The following is a 26,404-nucleotide window of genomic DNA, read 5'->3' as shown; positions in this document are numbered from 1 at the left end:
TGTGGCTCCAAATCGGTTGTGAACAACCGGGTTAATGATTAACCTCTTTAAATACTTTAAGTGAGACCCAGATCCAGACTCTCAACCTACTGTAGACTACAACCCAGTGTCAGCCACATACCTAACCCTTACCCTGACCCTCAGCATCAGCCCAACCCAAGAGCCATAGCTAGCCAAAATAGTTCCCACTCTCAGAACCAGTCAAATGAAAGTGAAGCTACAACACACGTAGAGCCACGTAGAGATCACACCACTGAGCAGACACAGAGAGAAGTCAAAGAGCCAGCTGTAATAACAAAACATGTGGGACTTGGGGGGTGGGAGAGGAGAAGAGAGAGAGGGAATGAGAGGAGAGAGAGGGAGAGAGAGGGAATGAAAGAGGAGAGGAGAGAGAGGGAATGAGAGAGAAGGAATAAGAGAGGAGAGGGAGGGAAGGACTTTACCTTTGGACCATTACAGAGGGAGTGGCTTCAAAAGAAGGAGGAGGGTGTGTGTGTGTGTGTGTGTGTGTGTGTGTGTGTGTGTGTGTGTGTGTGTGTGTGTGTGTGTGAGAGAGAGAGAGAGAGAGAGGGAGAAGGAGAGGGAGAGAGCCGTTGAGCAGTGGGAGAGTGATAAAGTATATCAGTCAAAGAAAGAACCAAAAGGCAGAGGGAAAGAGTGTGAGAGAACTACTATGCTCTGTCCCACTCCATGAATGTATTCCCCTTTTCTACAGCCGAGAGAGAGAGAGAGACTACCTTTCCTTACTCTGGACTCTACTGCTCCACCATGGCACCTGTCACAGACAAAGAGACACGGACCTAGGAGCGCTACAGTACCAGGAACACACAGAGTAAGACATTCCTTTCCTTATTTCCCAGTGGTTGTTATTGGGGTGTGTTTATCATGTGTCTGTTTTTTAAACAGTAGTTTGGGAGCAGAGTGTTTGTCAGTGTGGTTGTGTTTGTGTGAGTGAACTGGTCAGTGTTGTTGTAGTGGAGTTAAAGGTTCATGTTTGCCTTGCTCACAGCCTAGTGGTGTTTTTCAGTTGGAAAGTGTGAGAAAGTGGTCCTTTTTCAGTTGGAGATTCAACATTTCTCACAACAGTTCTCTGAAAAGCCAGTGCTTGTGCTAGAGTGTCAGTTTTAAGTAAAAGTAAGCATATTTAGTACATATTTCCATTTGCCTGTTCAGATGATTTTTCCTAATATTGACCAGCGGGACAAAAGAGGATTCTCTCTCTTTACACCTGAAATCCCATACAGCCCAACTCTCTCTCTCTCCCTCCATCCCTCCCCATCTTCCACACGGTCACTTCTGCACTTTCATCTAATTTAGCTCTGGCTTTTATCTCCTTTCTGCACGTTTTGTAAATGGCTAATTTTAACGAAGGGAGTTTATTCCTCTCTTTCTTTGTCTCTTTCTCTCCTTTCTCTAAAGAAGTGCAGATTACATTGAGAGTCTCCCTCATACAGGCAGCTAATATCTGAAAACAATATTGTATTTTATCTGTGTGTCTGTGTCTGTCATCTCCAATAGTCCTTGGTAGCTTCAGCCTTTTAACCCAGTGTGTTACTCAAAGACCCCATCTCCCCCTGGATACTGACGCTCCTGAGCATCTCAGCTTAACAGTATGACTGTGTCTGAGTCTCTATGGAGTGCTCTACTGTAGACATCTGTGGTTCTAGTCAGTCTATTTCTCTGCTTCTCTCTCTCTCTCTCACTCACTCACTCACTCCTTGTGGTGAGTGCAGGCCAGAGGCTGGGCTACAAAGCGGCGGTGACTTTGGCGGTGTGGTGAGACTCTGTGTCTGTGTGCTTTGGGCTGGACGGGAATGTTACACATCACAGGGAGGGAGGGAGGGAGATGTAGAAAAATAGAGAGTGGAATAGGGAGAAAAATAGAGAGAGTGGAATAGGGAGAAAAATAGAGAGAGTGGAATAGGGAGAAAAATAGAGAGAGGAAGTGGGAGAAAAATAGAGAGAGTGGAATAGGGAGAAAAATAGAGAGAGTGGAATAGGGAGAAAAATAGAGAGAGTGGAATAGGGAGAAAAATAGAGAGAGTGGAATAGGGAGAAAAATAGAGAGAGTGGAATAGGGAGAAAAATAGAGAGAGTGGAATAGGGAGAAAAATAGAGAGAGTGGAATAGGGAGAAAAATAGAGAGAGGAAGTGGGAGAAAAATAGAGAGAGTGGAATAGGGAGAAAAATAGAGAGAGGAAGTGGGAGAAAAATAGAGAGAATGAAAAACAGACAGAGAGGAAGAAAGACATACAGTAGCAATGCCAGTTTTCTTTGTTTGAAATATTTAATGGATGCTGCTGATCTTTTGAAATATTGACTTGTTTGCTGCAGCTGGAGGGTCTAAAGAGGAGACAAGTTGTTCTGTCATTCACATAAAAAGCTAAATGCTGTCATCATCAACATTTTATCAGATGTATTTTTATTTTCAATCCAGTTGAATAAATGTAACAGTACAGGCATTTGATATGATACTCACCCCTGATGAGTAAGGTATTCCTCTCGCTCTCTCTCGGTGTGTGTGTGTGTGTGTGTGTGTGTGTGTGTGTGTGTGTGTGTGTGTGTGTGTGTGTGTGTGTGTGTGTGTGTGTGTGTGTGTGTGTGTGTGTGTGTGTGTGTGGAGACTCCTGTAGACTTACTATGTCACTGTTGACTGCAAAACTAAATCAGATGCTTCATCATTTGATTTACACTGTTAATGATCCCTGGTAATGATACACTGCTAATGATCCCTGGTAATGATACACTGTTAATGATCCCTGGTAATGATACACTGCTAATGATCCCTGGTAATGATACACTGTTAATGATCCCTGGTAATGATACACTGTTAATGATCCCTGGTAATGATACACTGCTAATGATCCCTGGTAATGATACACTGTTAATGATCCCTGGTAATGATACTCTGTTAATGGTCCCTGGTAATGATACACTGTTAATGATCCCTGGTAATGATACACTGTTAATGATACACTGTTAATGATCCCTGGTAATGATACACTGTTAATGATACACTGTTAATGATCCCTGGTAATGATCCCTGGTAATGATACACTGTTAATGATCCCTGGTAATGATACACTGTTAATGATCCCTGGTAATGATACACTGTTAATGATACACTGTTAATGATCCCTGGTAATGATCCCTGGTAATGATACACTGTTAATGATCCCTGGTAATGATACACTGTTAATGATACACTGTTAATGATCCCTGGTAATGATACACTGTTAATGATACACTGTTAATGATCCCTGGTAATGATACACTGTTAATGATACACTGTTAATGATCCCTGGTAATGATCACTTGCCCCTTATGTTTTCCCTTGAATTAATCTGTAAAGGAGGAAGAACGGTTTGAGAGAAATGGTTTTAGGGAACAACTTGGCAAAGGAAGACTGTTTATATAAACAAAGAGCCTCATACAGTAGGTACAGTGAGGTCAGGAGTGTTCTGACCAGGAACAACTTGGCAAAGGAAGACTGTTTATAGAAACACAGAGCCTCATACAGTAGGTACAGTGTGGTCAGGAGTGTTCTGACCAGGAACAACTTGGCAAAGGAAGACTGTTTATATAAACACAGAGCCTCATACAGTAGGTACAGTGAGGTCAGGAGTGTTCTGACCAGGAACAACTTGGCAAAGGAAGACTGTTTATAGAAACACAGAGCCTCATACAGTAGGTACAGTGTGGTCAGGAGTGTTCTGACCAGGAACAACTTGGCAAAGGAAGACTGTTTATAGAAACACAGAGCCTCATACAGTAGGTACAGTGTGGTCAGGAGTGTTCTGACCAGGAAAAGCTCCTGATCCTCTAGTTATATAAGATCACAGTGCAACCATGTGGGATTGAATAGCCTGACTAGATCAGTTAGCGTCATCAGGTACAGATAACATGACAACGATACACTGAACCAGGGTTGAAACAGAGGCTAGAAGGGCCAATCTCAGTTCAGCATCAGAAGCTTTAGGGTAAAAGCAGTTCAGAACAGTGTACTAGCAGTGTACCAAACAACAAGGAAGTCCACCTGACCTTTCTCTCTCCTTCAGATGTATATCAGTCATAGCAGCCGATCCCGTGCTGCGGGCTCAGTGCGAGAGGGAGGGGAGTGACTGTGACATGGACTAAACAGTGTGGAGAGTATGGGTGGGTGGATCAGAAGCTCTTTGGCAAGCTGAAGCCTCATTCCCTGCTTGTCTTGGACACACTAATGCGTCCTCCTCTCTCTACCTCTGCTTCTCCTTATATTTGCCTTAATGTGCAGAGCCGTGTGTGTGTGTGTTTGTACCCTGGCATATGTGTCTACATATACAGTATGTGGCAGAATTTGTGTGCAGTGTGTGTGTGTGTGTGTGTGTGTGTGTGTGTGTGTGTGTGTGTGTGTGTGTGTGTGTGTGTGTGTGTGTGTGTGTGACGTGTGACGTGTGTGTGTGACGTGTGTGCGCATTTGGGGTTCAGGCTGCAGGTGAGAATCCATCACCTCCACTATGGAGAAAAAGCCAGAGGTGAAGGAGAGGAGAATTAGATAGCTTTACAATAGGAGATGAGAAAATAACGAGTCTCTCCCCCTCTTCTCCTCCCCCCATCGGCCCCTCAGAGCTGAGGTAAAGGGAGCGTTCGCCTGCCTCGGGGGCTTAGAGAGGGGATTTGGCTGTTCTGCCGGGTGCCTGCCTGATAACGAGACAGCCAAGCCTGCTGATACGCTGCTGAGTGCAGTACAGCGCCCCTTACCTGTCACTCCTCACCTGTCACACTCTGGTGCCACCGGCGGCCGAGATGACACACACACACACACACACACACACACACACACACACACACACACACACACACACACACACACACACACACACACACACACACACACACACACACACACACACAGGGCCTACCACAGAGCTGCAGGAGTGTTTGTGTGTGTAACTGCAGCATCTTTACAGTTTGGTGTGTGACAACTCCCAGTAAACCTCTCAGTCAACGTAGAGAGGAAATGAATCCAGGCTCTTGCGGCACGTCTGGTATTCCATTCAGTGAGCATCACACTATGCAGTTAAATATTTTCCCCTCGCTATACTCACACCTCTCTGTCAGGCTAGTTTAGGATAGGAAAAGCCCATTCACCCTCATTCAGGCCACAGGATGGATATATTGTATAAAGCATGTTATTCCCCCCAGTCCTCTCCCATCTCCTTCTCATCCTGTTGTGGCAGTGCCAGTCAAAGTTACAGCTGTTGGGATACAAGATTCATATTCAAGTCAAAGCCCTTAACTGCACCTAGCCATCAATAACAGAACTCCATGAAGAGAGAGGAGTGGAGGGGAGAGGATAAGGGGAAAGAGGAGGGGAGGGTGATGTAGGAATAAGAGAGGAGGATAAAGATGGAAAGAGAGAGGGAGAGAAGAGCTGAGAATATGAGAAGAGAAATCAGCAGGTTAGAGGAGGGGGAATAGAAGAAATGAAAAGGGGAGCAGAGCATATCTCTTCCATTAATGTGATCCTCCCTCCTCCCCTATTCCTCTCCTCCTTTCACCACCTGTGTTCTCACTCACCGCTGTTTACCCACCCTTTCTCCCTTCCTCCCTCCATCCCTCCATCCCTTTCTACCCCATTGCCACTTAATCCTCCTCACTATCTCTCACCCCCATCCTTCTCCCCTACCCCTTATTTCACCTCTCACCCTTCTGACCTCGGTCGCTAGCTCTCCCCGCACTCCACTCTCTCACTCCCCTATTCACCCTTCCTGATGCCTACACACCTTCTGGTGCTTAAGTTATTAGCCAGACCTAATCAACCTGCAACCATGCAGTATGGGGTGTGATCTGTGATTTTGTGTGTTTGTGTGTGTGTGTCTATACTGTATGTGTAGGGTGTGTGTGTCTATGTGTAGGGTGGGTGTGTCTATATGTGTAGGGTGTGTCTATATGTGTAGGGTGTGTCTATATGTGTAGGGTGGGTGTGTCTATATGTGTAGGGTGTGTCTATATGTGTAGGGTATGTGTGTGTGTCTATATGTGTAGGGTGTGTGTGTGTGTGTGTGTCTATATGTGTAGCGTGTGTGTGTGTGTGTCCTTATGTGTAGGGTGGGTGTGTGTGCACACGCTTGTGTATGTGTATATGTGTGTTAGGGCCGGGACAATACCAGTATTGTGATACTCGTTAGTATCGTGGAAAACAGACTTAATGTTGGAAACAAACGTCATTATGTTTTCATCCAGAGTCGCATTTATTTATTTTCCAAATTATAACACTTTATATTTTACATACAGCAGTTTTTGAAAGGCCTAAAGAGTTTGGTTTCCTTCGTGTTTTCATTTTTGACATGGAAAAAATATAACGATATTGGTATCGTCCCGGCTCTAGTGTGTATGACTGCCAAATGCATGTGTGTATAGGGTGATGCTGGTGCAGAATGGATGTGGCCAGGCTATGGCTTTTAGCCCATCCTCCCAGTCTCCCAGCTTCTCTCCCAGCCATCTAGCCTGCTAATTGAACCCGTCCCAGGAGGAGGGATCATTCCACATTTTTAATTTGGCTTTTCCTCCTGATAAAGCACCACCCCCACTCCTCCTTCTCTATCACTCTCTACATCGCCCTCTCTCTGTCACAGTCAGACACACACACACACACACACACACACACACACACACACACACACCGAGACACCCATTTATTTCAGTGTAAGCCAAAGCAGCAGTAGAGGGCTTAGTCTACCCAGCTGCAGCCAGCAGAGATAGACTCTCTGAAGGTGAACCCCATAGTGAGGGAGAGGAGGGGACGAAGGGCCCTTTTGAGTTGTGTGTAAGTGTTAGTGTGCATGTGTTTGTGGGGAGGGTATGTGCTTTAGATCTGTGAAGAGAGGGGCCTTTAGATCAGAAATGAAAATAGAGAACAGGCACATTTATTGATAGTATTATATCTGTGTTTGTTTACCTACATGTGCATTATATTAGATGTGTGCATAGTTTAGGTATTTGTGTTTCTGTTAATAAGAACTTATACTGGAACAACAAAGAAATGCATTGAAAAGCTTTCTGTTAGCAAATTCCACAACAAAAGGATTAACATGAAAAACAATACTTAAGCCAGTTTGCACAGCAGAGACATGGTGAAGCCAATAGACCGAGGGGTTGGGAGTACAGTAACAACACACTGAACCAGATCCCAGTACAATAAGACTGGAGACTAACGCTTCCTTTGAAGTGGTCCTCATTACAATGTAATTCTGTAGATGGTAATTAGCTAGATAGCTAGCTAGCTAGTTGGTAGACCTAACAAAAATGCCAGAGAAGCTAACGTTAGCTAGCTACTCTAGCTGGCAAATACTACTTATGCTAAATCGTCCAGCAGAATTCATGTATACAAAAAAGCTAAACAAATTGCATGGAAAACTTACTTTATGTCTCATGTGTTGACGTTTTTGTCTTGTCTACAACACTTTGTTTCTTTCACAGCAATCTTTCATGTCTGGATTTTCTTCATGTCTGGATTATTTTTTTAAACATTTTTTTTATCATTATTTTTTATTATGAACAAAACAAATACAAAACCAGAAACATACAAAGAAGAGTACATAAACCTAACAGACAGAGTATTACATATCGAGACACATGTTCAATTTGTCAAAAAGTTTGATGGTACGTATTGCTTTTTTGTTTTTACACTTCCTGATCATTTTGAAATAAAGAATGTGAAGAGGGGTTTGTTCTCCGCCCACTTCATTTTATGGATAAAGAATCTTCCATAAAAAATAAACAAATGAACAATGAAGTTAATTCAGGGTCCACATCATTTGGATCAAAATAAAACATAATATCAGAGTCTTTCAAATTAACATTAACAGGGGTTTCTTTTAAAATCTTCAAACTCACTCCAATATCTTCTGACATGGTAATATCTTGACATAGTTTTCTTATATACATGCTATTACATTTACATGTCAATTCTTTCTAACTGAATTGAGAATACAAAATCCTCAACAGTTGCACTTGGAGTACTGTTATATTCTCCTAAAAGAAGAATAGCACCTTTAGGGACAGCTCTAACAACAATTTGATACTCCTCGGGAGTGAATATAACATTGTGTGTTCTCATGAATTCTGGATAATCATATAGTTGTCCATCATTATTCAATAGTTGTTTAACCCAGAAAATGCTGTTGTCAAACCAGTTCTGGAAAAAAAGACTTGTTTTTGTATTTTCTGTATTTGTTATTCCAGTATATCTATGTGGGGGAAATGATGTTTGTATATGAGGTTCCAAGCTAGAAGTACTTCTTTATGACGGTCAGAAAGCTTAATAGGGATCTTACCCACATAAATGTTGCATTTGAGTAAAACCACCAATCGGTTGGAATATTAAATTAGGGATTATATTCCAAATGCAATCCATATTTCTTAAATACTTTTGTATCCATTTGATTTTGAAGATTATATTAGAGGTGTTAAAATCCAGAGCATTCAACCCTCCCTCGCGTTGGGTGCTACGTATTGCCGCTTTTCTTAAATAATGAGGTGTATTCCTCCATATGAAGTTAAATCATTTAGTATCAACCATATTAGTTACTGACAGAGGAACATCCAAGGCAAGGCAATAAACTAATCTGGACAAACCTTTAGATTAGTACAAGTCCAGATAAAGAAACATCTCTTAATAACCAGGAGTTAAATCTCTTTCTAATTTTCTCTACAATAGGAGAGAAGCTTAAACTGGTCCTTTCTTTCTGGTCTTTGTTAACTTTAATACCAATATATGTGATCACATCTTTTACAGGGATATGACATACTGAGTTTAAGTCACATCTTTTACAGGGATATGACATACTGAGTTTAAGTCACATCTTTTCAACGCAAATAACTCACAAAAAGAAAGAAAAGAAAAAAAATCATCCAAGACCTCCGAAACAAAATGGTATACCTCCACAAGTCTAGTTCATCCTTCTGAGCAATTTCCAAACGCCTGAAGGTACCACGTTCATCTGTACAAACAATAGTACGCAAGTATAAACACCATGGGACCATGCAGCCGTCATACCACTCAGGAAGGAGACGTGTTCTGTCTCCTAAAGATGAACGTACTTTGGTGCGAAAATCCCAGAACAACAGCAAAGGACCTTGTGAAGATTCTGGAGGAAACAGGTACAAAAATATCAATATCCACAGTAAAACAAGTCCTATATTGACTTAACCTGAAAGGTCGCTGAGCAAGGAAGAAGCCACTGCTCCAAAACCGCCATAAAAAAGCCACACTACGGTTTGCAACTGCACATGGGGACAAAGATCCTACTTTTTGGAGAAATGTCCTCCGATGAAACATAAATAGAACTGTTTGGCCATAATGACCATCGTTATGTTTGGACGAAAAAGGGGGAGGCTTGCAAGCCGAAGAACACCATCCCAACCTTGAAGCACGGGGGTGGCAGCATCATGTTGTGTTGGTGCTTTGCTCCAGGAGGGACTGGTGCACTTCACAAAATAGATGGCATTGTGAAGAGGAAAATGATGTGGATATATTGAAGCAACATCTCAAGACATCAGTCAGGAAGTTAAAGTTTGGTCACAAATGGGTCTTCCAAATGGACAATGACCCGAAGCATACTTCAAAGGTTGTGGCAAAATGGCTTAAGGACAACAAAGTCAAGGTATTGGAGTGGCCATCACAAAGCCTTGACCTCAATCCTATAGAAAATTTGTGGGCAGAACTGAAAAAGCGTGTGCGAGCAAGGAGGCCTACAAACCTGACTCAGTTACACCAGCTCTGTCAGGAGGAATGGGCCAAAATTCACCCAACTTATTGTGGGAAGCTTGTGGAAGGCCACCCGAAACGTTTGACCCAAGTGAAACAATTTCAAGGCAATGCTACCAAATACTAATTGAGTGTATGTAAACTTCTGACCCACTGGGAATGTGATGAAAGAAATGAAAGCTGAAATAAATAATTCTCTCTACTATTAATCTGACATTTCACATTCTTAAAATTAAGTGGTGATCCTAACTGACCTAAAACAGGTATTTTTTTCTAGGATTAAATGTCAGGAATTGTGAAAAACTGAGTTTAAATGTATTTGGCTAAAGTGTATGTAAACTTCCGACTTCAACTGTACATGTGAGAAGGCTTTAATACACTCATTAGCTTTCCTGACTTCCTTATGATCTTTCATAAAAAATGGTCGTGTCGTCAGCCAATTGTGAACATTTTATCTCTTTATTTTGTATCTGAATACCCATGAAACTATCCTTATTGATATGAAGTGCCATAACTTGTGTGAACAATCAAAATAATAGAGGAGAAATTGGTCATCCTTGTTTAAATCTTTGTCTTATGTCGAATCACTGTGAAGTTCCATGGGATAATTTAACAGAATTGTTTTCATTACACTTTGAAAATGTTGACCAAAACCCCAAAAATCAAAGACTCAAAAATAAAATAATGTTCAACTGAATAAAAAGCCTTGTAAAAAAGCCTTTTACAAATAAAATAAAGTATATTCCATAATGTGCACCTTGTAGTCTATCATGTCAAATACTAGTCGAAAATGATTACATAATATACACTTCCGTTCAAAAGATTGTGCTCACTTACAAATGTCCTTGTTTTTGAAAGAAATGCAAAAATGTTCTCCATTAAAATAACATCAAATAGATTAGAAATACAGTGTAGACAATGTTGTAAATCACTATTTTAGCTGGAAAGGGCTGATTTTTAATGGAATATCTACATAGGCATATAGAGGCCCATTATCAGCAACCATCACTCCTGTGTTCCAATGGCACGTTGTGTTAGCTAATCCAAGTTTATAATTTTAAAAGGTTAATTAATCATTAGAAAACGCTTTTACATTGTCCTGATTAAAGAAGCAATAAAACTGGCCTTGGACTAGTTGAGTATCTGGAGCATCAGTGTTTGTGGATTCAATTACAGGATCAAAATGGCCAGAAACAAAACTTTCCTCTGAAACTTGTATCCCGGAGTCGCCTCTTCACTGTTGACGTTGAGACAGGTGTTTGCGGGTACTATTTAATGAAGCTGCCAGTTGAGGACTTGTGAGGCATCTGTTTCTCAAACTAGACACTCTAATGTACTTGTCCTCTTGCCTAGTTGTGCACCGGGGCCTCCCACTCTTTCTATTCTGGTTGAGCCAGTTTGCGCTGCTCTGTGAAGGGAGTAGCACACAGCGTTGTATGAGATCTTCAGATTGAGCCTGTAATCGAACCTGCAAATGCAAGCTAAAATAGTAATTTACAACATTAATAATGTCTACACTACATTTCTGATCAATTTGATGTTATTTTAATGGAATAGCTTATCTTTCAAAAACAATTACATTTCTAAGTGACCCCAAATGGTAGTGTGTGTGTGTGTGTGTGTGTGTGTGTGTGTGTGTGTGTGTGTGTGTGTGTGTGTGTGTGTGTGTGTGTGTGTGTGTTTTGGGCTCCGTCCCTGTCATGTTCATAAAGTACTCTATTTTTGGAAGAGAAATATAAATCATTATTTCGTATTCCTGCACCTGTCTCCTATCATTATACAACGTGACATCTTCAAATTCTTGAAATAATATCCTGTTTTGTTTGTTGGATGCATAGATATTCCCTAATAACATTTCACTGTTCAAATTCACTGTTAAAATTAACCAACATCCAGTGGTGAGTCTTACGACTGATGACCTTCCCTTTAAATGCACCCCTTATAACTGCTATATTGTAGAAAGTCCATGTCTGCATTGAACCATTTGCAATACATGATAATAGCCTTAAGTTTGAGTAAATTACGAATACCCCTGACCTGAATTGAACAAAGAGATAAAGACAAACTTCAACCAACAACCTTGTTATGCTAATATAAGCTTTTCCTAAGCATATCTAACTCAAAAGGATTTCCATCCCATTATTAACCCCTCCAACAAAAAACAAAGAAATACTGGTCATAAAGTTACCAAAATTATTCTTCCTCCCACAAGGGGGAGACATTGTGCAGACCTTACAATAAGCAGTTATTCACCCATACTTACTGTTAGTTTACCAGTTTTCAGGTCAGCCTTTTCTCATTCACTTACTATAAAATGATGCTTTTCACCTGGCAATTAGGCAGTGTTTAGGCCTACGAGTTCTGTCTGAGTCACATTTCTTTCCCATCTATCCCATCATTTCTTTCCTTCCACACTGACCTTCTCAACCTGTTCTTTTCGAACTGTCACATGACCTCAGTGTCCACAAATCTGGGCCCTTTCAGTGTTGTTTCGAGGGTGTTGCGCACATGGGTAGATGTTGACATAAATAATTAACAATGTTAAAAATAAATGCACCAATTTATTCTTTATTTATTTAACCTTTTTTTTAAACTAGGCAATGCCAATGCATCCCATCCAAACGTGAGAATGTTCCTCAACAGTGAAACCCTGGCAAGGTTACATGATGGAATAAGAGTTTGTCCTACGAACTTTTGAATTGCATTTATACACTATTTGGAAAGCATGAATAACTGTCTCTCAATTTTAACCATACCTGTTTATTAGTGTATCAACATGTTTTATCGATGGTTAAAGTAATTGACCCTTTGTCAAATGCACTGTTAATTTATCTAACAATTTAAAGATCTTTTTTCATGTGAACCATTTGTGAACAAGTTTTTGCCATTGGGCCTGGGCATTAGAATCCAGAGCCCTTTATTGCAGCATTGTGAATTGCAGCAGGGTTTTGAATTGGCTACCACTTATCCCATGGTTTGTGCAGGCTGAAATGTACAGGCCCTGAAATATGATGCACTGGGATATATGGTCGGGATGCTATCGGAAACTTTAATATTTGTAACAAGCAAGGTAAAAAGCATTCGTTGTTACACTTATGTAATTATAGACTGCAATTACCACCAGTTACATTATATTACAGTTAATTACAACACTTGTTAGTGTAAGTACATATTTAATTACACTGTAATAAGAACACCTTAAAATGAAGTGTTACCGACTAGGGAAATAAGATGTGTACTGAATGATAAGACACCGGGGCCAGCAGGAGGCCTACGAGGTTATAATAACATTCAGGCAGCCTTAGCTCTTGTTGTGCACATGTGGTATGTGGACAAGGGCGCTGAATTTTCAGAGAACGGGAAAGGATAAATGAATGAAAGCAAGAGAGAGAGATGGAGGGAGAGGTTGTGTAGAAACCTGTCCATTGAGGCAGACTAGAAAAACAAGCGCTGTACTGTACGTAGATTAACTGCTGCACTGAAACCATACAGGGGTAACTACTGCACTGAAACCATACAGGGGTAACTACTGCACTGAAACCATACAGGGGTAACTACTGCACTGAAACCATACAGGGATAACTACTGCACTGAAACCATACAGGGGTAACTACTGCACTGAAACCATACAGGGGTAACTACTGCACTGAAACCATACAGGGGTAACTACTGCACTGAAACCATACAGGGGTAACTACTGCACTGAAACCATACAGGGGTAACTACTGCACTGAAACCATACAGGGGTAACTACTGCACTGAAACCATACAGGGGTAACTACTGCACTGAAACCATACAGGGGTAACTACTGCACTGAAACCATACAGGGGTAACTACTGCACTGAAACCATACAGGGGTAACTACTGCACTGAAACCATACAGGGATAACTACTGCACTGAAACCATACAGGGGTAACTACTGCACTGAACTACTGCATTGAAATCATACAGGGATGACTACTGCACTGAAACCATACAGGGGTAACTACTGCACTGAAACCATACAGGTGTAACTACTGCACTGAAACCATACAGGGATAACTACTGCACTGAAACCATACAGGGATAACTACTGCACTGAAACCACACAGGGGTAACTACTGCACTGAAACCATACAGGGGTAACTACTGCACTAAAACCATACATGGGTAACTACTGCACTGAAACCATACAGGGATAACTACTGCACTGAAACCATACAGGGGTAACTACTGCACTGAAACCATACAGGGGTAACTACTGCACTGAAACCATACAGGTGTAACTACTGCACTGAAACCATACATGGGTAACTACTGCACTGAAACCACACAGGGGTAACTACTGCACTGAAACCATACAGGGGTAACTACTGCACTGAAATCATACAGGGATGACTACTGCACTGAAACCACACAGGGGTAACTACTGCACTGAAACCATACAGGGGTAACTACTGCACTGAAACCATACAGGGATAACTACTGCACTGAAACCATACAGGGGTAACTACTGCACTGAAACCATACAGGGATAACTACTGCACTGAAACCATACAGGGGTAATTACTGCACTGAAATCATACAGGGATGACTACTGCACTGAAACCATACATGGGTAACTACTGCACTGAAACCATACAGGGATAACTACTGCACTGAAACCATACAGGGGTAACTACTGCACTGAAACCATACAGGGGTAACTACTGCACTGAACTACTGCATTGAAATCATACAGGGATGACTACTGCACTGAAACCATACAGGGGTAACTACTGCACTGAAACCATACAGGGATAACTACTGCACTGAAACCATACAGGGGTAACTACTGCACTGAAACCATACAGGGATAACTACTGCACTGAAACCATACAGGGGTAATTACTGCACTGAAATCATACAGGGATGACTACTGCACTGAAACCATACATGGGTAACTACTGCACTGAAACCATACAGGGATAACTACTGCACTGAAACCATACAGGGGTAACTACTGCACTGAAACCATACAGGTGTAACTACTGCACTGAAACCATACAGGGGTAACTACTGCACTGAAACCATACAGGTGTAACTACTGCACTGAAACCATACAGGGATAACTACTGCACTGAAACCATACAGGGGTAACTACTGCACTGAAACCATACAGGGATAACTACTGCACTGAAACCATACATGGGTAACTACTGCACTGAAACCATACATGGGTAACTACTGCACTGAAACCATACAGGGGTAACTACTGCACTGAAACCATACAGGTGTAACTACTGCACTGAAACCATACAGGGGTAACTACTGCACTGAACTACTGCATTGAAATCATACAGGGATGACTACTGCACTGAAACCATACAGGGGTAACTACTGCACTGAAACCATACAGGGATAACTACTGCACTGAAACCATACAGGGGTAACTACTGCACTGAAACCATACAGGGATAACTACTGCACTGAAACCATACAGGGGTAATTACTGCACTGAAATCATACAGGGATGACTACTGCACTGAAACCATACATGGGTAACTACTGCACTGAAACCATACAGGGATAACTACTGCACTGAAACCATACAGGGGTAACTACTGCACTGAAACCATACAGGTGTAACTACTGCACTGAAACCATACAGGGATAACTACTGCACTGAAACCATACAGGGATAACTACTGCACTGAAACCACACAGGGGTAACTACTGCACTGAAACCATACAGGGGTAACTACTGCACTGAAACCATACATGGGTAACTACTGCACTGAAACCATACAGGGATAACTACTGCACTGAAACCATACAGGGGTAACTACTGCACTGAAACCATACAGGGGTAACTACTGCACTGAAACCATACAGGTGTAACTACTGCACTGAAACCATACATGGGTAACTACTGCACTGAAACCACACAGGGGTAACTACTGCACTGAAACCATACAGGGGTAACTACTGCACTGAAATCATACAGGGATGACTACTGCACTGAAACCATACATGGGTAACTACTGCACTGAAACCATACAGGGATAACTACTGCACTGAAACCATACAGGGGTAACTACTGCACTGAAACCATACAGGTGTAACTACTGCACTGAAACCATACAGGGATAACTACTGCACTGAAACCATACAGGTGTAACTACTGCACTGAAACCATACAGGGGTAACTACTGCACTGAAACCATACAGGGGTAACTACTGCACTGAAACCATACAGGGGTAACTACTGCACTGAAACCATACGGGGGTAACAACTACACTGAAACCATACAGGTGTAACTACTGCACTGAAACCATACAGGGGTAACTACTGCACTGAAACCATACATGGGTAACTACTGCACTGAAACCATACACGGGTAACTACTGCACTGAAGTAATCTAGGAAGGGTACCCTACTGAGCATCGAGAGGGGGTGAGATGTGGGTGAGTGATGGTACAACACTAGGCCTTACACTTGCCTATTTATGTCCCTTCAGTCATTGCAGTATGAATGTGTGTAGCCTTGGTGACGGGCTGTGTGTGAAGTGCTGTCAATGTTCCCCAGGGCAGAAAGCATGGCAGGTATACAGCAGGGTATTCACAGATATAAAGATAGTCTGTTCTCCCAGGGTGGAGGCCCAGAGAAGGGAAGGGGTGGGGTGGGGTCTTTCCATGTGGCCCCTGATTGTGATATGTGAAAGGGATGGTGAGTGGGTACTGGGTTGCCAAACACAGGGGCCCTTTGTGTCCTTCACCGCCTGTGTGTTTACCAGTCACTCCGCACGCCCCCTACCAGAGACCAAGTTCATTAAGCAAGGCCCACAGGAGAGTGTGTGTGTTTGGGGCGGAGATGACGACTGTCTGAAACGTGCATTCCCTGGCTGATTAGAGGGATAGGGAGTGTGTGTGTGTGTGTGTCTGAGAGAGTGTGTGTCTGTACGTGTGACAGCGTCTGCGATGGATTGCGTGTGTGTGGAATGTGGCTGCTGACGAATGCACAGGGGAGTGTTTGGGAGGAAGAAGGGAGGATGAGGAAAGGAACGAGGTAGAACAGAGAGGAGAGGGGACAGTGACAGATTGCTTAGAGATGTGTTGTAGCAGGCCATTTCAGCCTAGCATATAGCCTTTCCCAGCCTAGCCTGAGTTTGGCCATGGTGTGTCTCGTTCCGGCAGGTTGACATTTGTTGTCATGAGTCTTGGAGGTAGAACTGAGCCATTAGATAGGTCAGCTGCATTCTGGAGGGCAGGGCAAGTCAAAATGTGCAAGTCAAAATTGTGGGTCTTCATTTATAAGGTTAGGGCTAGGCATGAGGTTTAGCAGTGTGATTAAGTTTAGAATTAAGGTTGGAGTTAGGTTTAAAATCAGATATAATGACTTTGTGGCTGTGCTAGCTAGTGACCACTCTACAGAGCTACCTCCAGAACAAGATTAATGACAAAAACGCTAACATGCGTCGTTCCGCCTCTTTCTCTGTGGTAATAGGGATGGACAGAGAAGGTCCTCCTAGGTTTTAGCCAAACATACAGGACTACCCCCCTCTCATCCCCTCGACACCCTCACCTTTAAACTTTCACCTCCGCCCTGATAGGCCATTTAATACCCCGAATTATGACTTCCACTGGAGGCCATGCTATTGGTTAAAATCAAAGGTTAAGCATGACAGACGTCACACAGTATGCTGTGTGTGTGTGTGTGTGTGTGTGTGTGTGTGTGTGTGTGTGTGTGTGTGTGTGTGTGTGTGTGTGTGTGTGTGTGTGTGTGTGAGAGAGAGAGAGAGAGATAGCTGGGGTAGTGAGTGACCATCAGGCAGGAGGAAACTCAACGTGGGTAAATGGGCAAGTTGAGACTTGATGTGACACACACCTTATTTGCATTCCCAGGCATATAGTTCTGTAATTACCTCTCGTTACGGTAAGAGTCCATTTGAACAGATGTATGCATACCTGTCCACATGTGCCAACACAGCACACTTAATCACAAACTGTAGGCATACCAGAACACAGAGACACACACCCCCTTCACTAGAGTCCATTGGCCTGGCTTGACACACAGACACCCAAAGCCCTCAATAACCCTTAGCTGTAACCCCTCTTTAATGGAGAAGTGTTGCTTACAGATATGGGAAATGTTATGAATAGGTGAGTCAGAGTATGGTTAAGGTATGGTTAAGGTATCAGTTAGTGTAGGTCTTGTTGTGTGTGTGTGTGTGTGGTGTGTGTGTTTGGGGCCTCCTTACACACACTGACACACAGCAGAGCCCACCCTGGATATGTGAGAACCTCACTCCCTCCACTCTGGGGCACTTCATCACCTGTCAGTCTCACTCACCTGCAGGGAGCGCAGGGAGGGGAAGGGTTAACCCCGGGTTATCATCATCATCATTCCTCTGCTCAGTGTCTCATATTAACCTTACATTGTGTCCAAACCCTGCTCTGATTCAAACCCTGCTCTGATTCAAACCCTGCTCTGATTCAAACCCTGCTCTGGTTCAAACCCTGCTCTGATTCAAACCCTGCTCTGATTCAAACCCTGCTCTTAATTCCAGCCCTCCTTTCAGTGTTGTGCATAATGTTGCTGTGCCGTCTCTATGCATCAGCTAATGCGCGTCAGGGAGCACAGGGCTGTGTGTGTGTGTCCATGTGTGAGTGTCAAGCCCTAACACACACTCTCCACGGGGCTAGGTTCTCATGTCCATGTTTCACAGAAGACAGGTTCTAAATAATGGAATATGGCTGAGGAGCCAGAGAACGAGAGGAGGTGGAATGAACAGAGTAGGAGAATCAAATCAAAATCAAATCAAATGTATTTATATAGCCCTTTGTACATCAGCTGATATCTCAAAGTGCTGTACAGAAACCCAGCCTAAAACCCCAAACAGCAAGCAATGCAGGTGTAGAAGCACGGTGGCTAGGAAAAACTCCCTAGAAAGGCCAAATGGCCAGTCCTCTTCTGGCTGTGCCGGGTGGAGATTATAACAGAACATGGACAAGATGTTCAAATGTTCATAAATGACCAGCATGGTCGAATAATAATAAGGCAGAACAGTTTAAACTGGAGCAGCAGCACGGTCAGGTGGACTGGGGACAGCAAGGAGTCATCATGTCAGGTAGTCCTGGGGCATGGTCCTAGGGCTCAGGTCAGTTGAAACTGGAGCAGCAGCACAGCCAGGTGGACTGGGGACAGCAAGGAGTCATCATGTCAGGTAGTCCTGGGGCATGGTCCTAGGGCTCAGGTCCTCCGAGAGAGAGAAAGAAAGAGAGAAGGAGAGAATTAGAGAACGCACACTTAGATTCACACAGGACACCGAATAGGACAGGAGAAGTACTCCAGATATAACAAACTGACCCTAGCCCCCCGACACAAACTACTGCAGCATAAATACTGGAGGCTGAGACAGGAGGGGTCAGGAGACACTGTGGCCCCATCCGAGGACACCCCCGGACAGGGCCAAAGGATATAACCCCACCCACTTTGCCAAAGCACAGCCCCCACACCACTAGAGGGATATCTTCAACCACCAACTTACCATCCTGAGACAAGGCTGAGTATAGCCCACAAAGACCTCCGCCACGGCACAACCCGGGGGGGGGGGGGGGGGGGGGGGGGGGGGGCGGGGGGGGGGGGCGGCGCCAACCCAGACAGGATGACCACATCAGTGAATCAACCCACTCAGGTGACGCACCCCCTCCAGGGACGGCATGAGAGAGCCCCAGTAAGCCAGTGACTCAGCCCCTGTAATAGGGTTAGAGGCAGAGAATCCCAGTGGAAAGAGGGACAGCAAGGGCGGTTCGTTGCTCCAAAAGCCTTTCCGTTCACCTTCCCACTCCTGGGCCAGACTACACTCAATCATATGACCCACTGAAGAGATGAGTCTTCAGTAAAGACTTAAAGGTTGAGACCGAGTTTGCGTCTCTGACATGGGTAGGCAGACCGTTCCATAAAAATTGAGCTCTATAGGAGAAAGCCCTGCCTCCAGCTGTTTGCTTAGAAATTCTAGGGACAATTGGGAGGTCTGCGTCTTGTGACCGTAGCGTATGTGTAGGTATGTACGGCAGGACCAAATCAGAGAGATAGGTAGGAGCAAGCCCATGTAATGCTTAGTAGGTTAGCAGTAAAACCTTGAAATCAGCCCTTGCTTTGACAGAAAGCCAGTGTAGAGAGGCTAGCACTGGAGTAATATGATCAATTTTTTTGGTTCTAGTCAGGATTCTAGCAGCCGTATTTAGCACTAACTGAAGTTTATTTAGTGCTTTATCCCGGTAGCCGGAAAGTAAAGCATTGCAGTAGTCTAACCTAGAAGTGACAAAAGCATGGATGAATTTTTCTGCATCATTTTTGCGCTGACTTGTCGCCTGTGTGTCTGCGGTCGATGTGTGTGTGCGTATGTGTGTATGTACAGTGCCTTGCGAAAGTATTCGGCCCCCTTGAACTTTGCGACCTTTTGCCACATTTCAGGCTTCAAACATAAAGATATAAAACTGTATTTTTTTGTGAAGAATCAACAACAAGTGGGACATAATCATGAAGTGGAACGACATTTATTGGATATTTCAAACTTTTTTAACAAATCAAAAACTGAAAAATTGGGCGTGCAAAATTATTCAGCCCCTTTACTTTCAGTGCAGCAAACTCTCTCCAGAAGTTCAGTGAGGATCTCTGAATGATCCAATGTTGACCTAAATGACTAATGATGATAAATACAATCCACCTGTGTGTAATCAAGTCTCCGTATAAATGCACCTGCACTGTGATAGTCTCAGAGGTTTGTTAAAAACGCAGAGAGCATCATGAAGAACAAGGAACACACCAGGCAGGTCCGAGATACTGTTGTGAAGAAGTTTAAAGCCGGATTTGGATACAAAAAGATTTCCCAAGCTTTAAACATCCCAAGGAGCACTGTGCAAGCGATAATATTGAAATGGAAGGAGTATCAGACCACTGCAAATCTACCAAGACCTGGCCGTCCCTCTAAACTTTCAGCTCATACAAGGAGAAGACTGATCAGAGATGCAGCCAAGAGGCCCATGATCACTCTGGATGAACTGCAGAGATCTACAGCTGAGGTGAGAGACCCTGTCCATCGGACAACAATCAGTCATATATTGCACAAATCTGGCCTTTATGGAAGGGTGGCAAGAAGAAAGCCATTTCTTAAAGATATCCATAAAAAGTGTTGTTTAAAGTTTGCCACAAGCCACGTGGGAGACACACCAAACATGTGGAAGAAGGTGCTCTGGTCAGATGAAACCAAAATTGAACTTTTTGGCAACAATGCAAAACGTTATGTTTGGCGTAAAAGCAACACAGCTCATCACAATGAACACACCATCCCCACTGTCAAACATGGTGGTGGCAGCATCATGGTTTGGGCCTGCTTTTCTTCAGCAGGGACAGGGAAGATGGTTAAAATTGATGGGAAGATGGATGGAGCCAAATACAGGACCATTCTGGAAGAAAACCTGATGGAGTCTGCAAAAGACCTGAGACTGGGACGGAGATTTGTCTTCCAACAAGACAATGATCCAAAACATAAAGCAACATCTACAATGGAATGGTTCAAAAATAAACATATCCAGGTGTTAGAATGGCCAAGTCAAAGTCCAGACCTGAATCCAATCGAGAATCTGTGGAAAGAACTGAAAACTGCTGTTCACAAATGCTCTCCATCCAACCTCACTGAGCTCGAGCTGTTTTGCAAGGAGGAATGGGAAAAAATGTCAGTCTCTCGATGTGCAAAACTGATAGAGACATACCCCAAGCGACTTACAGCTGTAATCACAGCAAAAGGTGGCGCTACAAAGTATTAACTTAAGGGGGCTGAATAATTTTGCACGCCCAATTTTTCAGTTTTTGATTTGTTAAAAAAGTTTGAAATATCCAATAAATGTCGTTCCACTTCATGATTGTGTCCCACTTGTTGTTGATTCTTCACAAAAAAATACAGTTTTATATCTTTGTTTGAAGCCTGAAATGTGGCAAAAGGTCGCAAAGTTCAAGGGGGCCGAATACTTTCGCAAGGCACTGTATGTGGACACCTGCTCGTCGAACATTTCATTCTAAAATCATGGGCATTAATATGGAGTTGTTCCCCCCTTTGCTGCTATAACAGACCACTCTTCAGGGAACGCTTTCCACTAGTTGTTGGAACATTACTGCGGGGGCTTGCTTCTGTTCAGACACAAGAGCATTAGTGAGGTCGGGCACTGATGTAGGGAGATTAGGCCTGGCTCGTAGTCGGGGTTCCAATTCATCCCAAAGGTGTTCGATGGGGTTGAGGTCAGTGCCCTGTGCAGACCAGTCAAGCTCTTCCACACTGATCTCCACAAACCATTTCTGTATGGACCTTGCTTTGTGAAACGGGGCATTGTCATGCTAAGTCAGGAAAGGGCCTTCCCCAAACTGTTGCCACAAAGTTGGAAGCACAGAATTGTCTACAAGGTTTGTCTATGGAGATTGCATGGCTGTGTGCTTTATTTTTTTTACACCTGTCAGCAACGGGTGTAGCTGAAATAGCCAAATCCACTAGTTTGAAGTGGTGTCCACATACTTTTGGTGTGTGTGTGTGTGTGTGTGTGCGTGCGTGCGTGCGTGTGTGTGTGTGCGTCTGTGTTTTCTGTATTGGGCCTTTATTTGTCGGGGTTTGCATGTTTTTTTTAACGTATGAATGCAAGTCTGTGATATAGATGATATGATGTATGTGTCTGTCAACGGAGTGTTTAAACTATTGAGGGTCTAGTCTCCAAAGCATTTATTCAAAGATGTCTAAGACAGCTAACTCTAACCCTAGAGGCTCCTCTGCAAGCAAATCACTCAAGAGTGACTTCGAAATTGGACATCTATCCATGTCCTGAGGCTGTTGGGAAATGCTTTCAAAACCAGTCACTAGGGGCAACAGTGCTATTACCATCAAGTAGGCTTGGGTTTTGCTAGTGGGTTGTGAACGGAGGTGGTGGATGGGATTAATCCAAGACTCTGGATCAATCCCAGTGGTGGACACTTGTTCATAGTTTTTAATTTTTTTACCCTTACCTTACCATTTGGAATGAGTGCAATAAACACAATGTTTTAACCCTATCCAAAACCTTAACCCCTCGAAATTTGACATTTGGAGCAACTTCGAAATTTGATGTTTGGCGAAACGGAACAATGTTGAGCAGGAGGAGTCAACCCATAAACACTTCCAAAACACTTTGACATTTGACGTTTGGAGCAACTTTGAAATTTGATGTCTAATTCTGCAGTGAGACTGTGAGAAAATGTTACCCTCTGTACAACTCAATACATGCCACACGCACACTGCCACCTGAGCAGAGATAGAGGCCTGTCATCCAGCTCTAATGGACCTGTCAGGGAGGCCCAGCCCTGTGGCAGTAGATCTGAGTGTAAGGGGCGGCAGCTGGAAGCATAGCAGGGATTTACAGGGCCAGTAATACGGGGGCACTCTGGACACACAACCCCAGCATGAGGCTCATATACAACCAGGCTGAGGGGAAGCTGATGGGAGGTTAAGGGGCCAGAAAGGGCCAGGGAGGGAGAACAAAGGGCAGTGTGATGCATTTTTATGGAGGTGGCATGAAGGAGGCATTCTGCAGACAGACAGACAGGGGGTGAGGCGGATTGGGGGGGGTTGTTCACTCAGGAGGACTTTAGACAATTAAATGAATTCCAGCCTCCATACTTCTGGAACTTCCATGAAAGCTTCCACACACGTTAGGCATTCTGGAGGGTAGGGCAAGTCTGTGCCAGTCTCTGTCTCTGTCTCTGTCTCTCTCTCTCTCTCTCTCTCTCTCTCTCTCTCTCTCTCTCTCTCTCTCTCTCTCTCTCTCTCTCTCTCTCTCTCTCTCTCTCTCTCTCTCTCTCTCTCTCTCTCTCTCTCTCTGCTTCCCTCAGTTTTACTGTGGAATCAGCGTTGTCACTGCACTCATCAGCTACTGGTCTCTCTGTGTGTGTGTTTGTGTCTGTCTCTGTGACACCTGATACCCTCTAATCCTGTCTCTCTGAACAGCCTGCTGGTTTAACCGCTCTTGCTGTTTCTCTCCAAGCTGTCAGACTGTAGTGTTTGTGTGTGTGTGTGTGTGTGTGTCTTTCAGAAATGAGTACTGTCACAGTGGCAGTCTCACACACAGTCTCATTACATTACCAGTTGCTAAGCATTCACACTAATTACCTTTATTTATTTATTTTTTATTTCACCTTTATTTAACCAGGTAGGCAAGTTGAGAACAAGTTCTCATTTACAACTGCGACCTGGCCAAGATAAAGCTGAGCAGTTCGACACATACAACAACACAGAGTTACACATGGAGTAAAACAAACATACAGTCAATAATACAGTAGAAACAAGTCTATATACGATGTGAGCAAATGAGGTGAGAAGGGAGGTAAAGGCAAAAAAAGGCCATGGTGGCAAAGTAAATACAATTGGGTGCAAAGAAGCAAATAAAATAAATAAAATAAAATAAATACAGTAGGGAAAGAGGTAGTTGTTTGGGCTAAATTATAGATGGGCTATGTACAGGTGCAGTAATCTGTGAGCTGCTCTGACAGCTGGTGCTTAAAGCTAGTGAGGGAGATAAGTGTTTCCAGTTTCAGAGATTTTTGTAGTTCGTTCCAGTCATTGGCAGCAGAGAACTGGAAGGGTAGACGGCCAAAGGAAGAATTGGTTTTGGGGGTGACCAGAGAGATATACCTGCTGGAGCGCGTGCTACAGGTGGGTGCTGCTATGGTGACCAGCGAGCTGAGATAAGGGGGGACTTTACCTAGCAGGGTCTTGTAAATGACCTGGAGCCAGTAGGTTTGGTGACGAGTATGAAGCGAGGGCCAGCCAACGGGAGCGTACAGGTCGCAGTGGTGGGTAGTATATGGGGCTTTGGTGACAAAACGGGTGGCACTGTGATAGACTGCATCCAATTTGTTGAGTAGGGTATTGGAGGCTATTTTGTAAATGACATCGCAGAAGTTGAGGATTGGTAGGATGGTCAGTTTTACAAGGGTATGTTTGGCAGCATGAGTGAAGGATGCTTTGTTGCGAAATAGGAAGCCAATTCTAGATTTAACTTTGGATTGGAGATGTTTGATGTGGGTCTGGAAGGAGAGTTTACAGTCTAACCAGACACCTAGGTATTTGTAGTTGTCAGAGTCAGAGCCGTCCAGAGTAATGATGTTGGACGGGCGGGCAGGTGCAGGCAGCGATCGGTTGAAGAGCATGCATTTAGTTTTACTTGTATTTAAGAGCAATTGGAGGCCAATGAAGGAGAGTTGTATGGCATTGAAGCTTGCCTGGAGGGTTGTTAACACAGTGTCCAAAGAAGGGCCAGAAGTATACAGAATGGTGTTGTCTGCGTAGAGGTGGATCAGAGACTCACCAGCAGCAAGAGCGACATCATTGATGTATACAGAGAAGAGAGTCGGTCCAAGAATTGAACCCTGTGGCCCCCCCATAGAGAATGCCAGAGGTCCAGACAACAGACTCTCCGATTTGACACACTGAACTATATCAGAGAAGTAGTTGGTGAACCTGGCGAGGCAATAATTTGAGAAACCAAGGCTGTCGAGTCTGCCGATGAGGATGTGGTGATTGACAGAGTCGAAAGCCTTGGCCAGATCAATGAATACGGCTGCACAGTAATGTTTCTTATCTATGGCGGTTAAGATATTGTTTAGGACATTGAACGTGGCTGAGGTGCCCCATAACCAGCTCTGAAACAAGATTGCATAGCAGAGAGGGTATGGTGAGATTCGAAATGGTCGGTAATCTGTTTGTTGACTTGGCTTTCGAAGACCTTAGAAAGGCAGGGTAGGATAGATATAGGTCTGTATGGGTCAAGAGTGTCCCCCCCTTTGAAGAGGGGGATGACCGCAGCTGCTTTCCAATCTTTGGGAATCTCAGAAGACACAAAAGAGAGGTTGAACAGGCTAGTAATTGGGGTGGCAACAAATTCGGGAGATAATTTTAGAAAGAAAGGGTCCAGATTTTCTAGCCTGGCTGATTTGTAGGGGTCCAGATTTTGCAGCTCTTTCAGAACATCAGCTGACTGGATTTGGGAGAAGGAGAAATGGAGAAGGCTTGGGCGAGTTGCTGTGAGGGGTGCAGTGCTGTTGACCGGGGTAGGGGTAGCCAGGTGGAAAGCATGGCCAGCCGTAGAAAAATGCTTATTGAAATTCTCAATTATGGTGGATTTATCAGTGGTGACAGTGTTTCCTATCTTCAGTGCAGTGGGCAGCTGGGAGGAGGTGTTCTTATTCTCCATGGACTTTACAGTGTCCCAGAACCTTTTTGAGTTAGTGTTGAAAAAGCTAGCCTTGGCTTTTCTAACTGCCTGTGTATATTGGTTTCTAGCTTCCCCGAAAAGCTGCATATCACGGGGGCTGTTCAATGCTAATGCAGAACGCCATAGGATGTTTTTGTGTTGGTTAAGGGCAGTCAGGTCTGGGGAGAACCAAGGGCTATATCTGTTCCTGGTTCTAAATTTCTTGAATGGGGCATGCTTATTTAAGATGGTTAGGAAGGCATTTAAAAAAAATATCCAGGCATCCTCTACTGATGGGATGAGATCAATATCCTTCCAGGATACCCCGGCCAGGACGATTAGAAAGGCCTGCTCGCTGAAGTGTTTCAGGGAGCGTTTGACAGTGATGAGTGGAGGTCGTTTGACCGCTGACCCATTA

General features: G+C 43.7%; 1 protein-coding gene across 1 annotated transcript in view; it reads left to right on the top strand.

The window, feature by feature from the left end:
- The first annotated feature begins 352 nt into the window (after positions 1-352).
- The window catches only part of sema3b (sema domain, immunoglobulin domain (Ig), short basic domain, secreted, (semaphorin) 3B), an 88,354-nt gene continuing 62,302 nt past the window's right edge, over positions 353-26,404 (top strand). The window contains exon 1 of the mRNA XM_036947323.2: positions 353-832. The gene's annotated coding sequence lies outside the window, so the exon portion shown is untranslated. The remainder of the gene's footprint in view (positions 833-26,404) is intronic.

This window comes from Oncorhynchus mykiss, chromosome 16 (assembly GCF_057628025.1).
Source record: "Oncorhynchus mykiss isolate SJ-2025 chromosome 16, ASM5762802v1, whole genome shotgun sequence".
Lineage (NCBI taxonomy): Eukaryota > Metazoa > Chordata > Actinopteri > Salmoniformes > Salmonidae > Oncorhynchus > Oncorhynchus mykiss.
The sequence above is the reverse complement of the archived record's forward strand: the minus strand, read 5'-3'. Positions and strand labels throughout refer to the sequence as shown.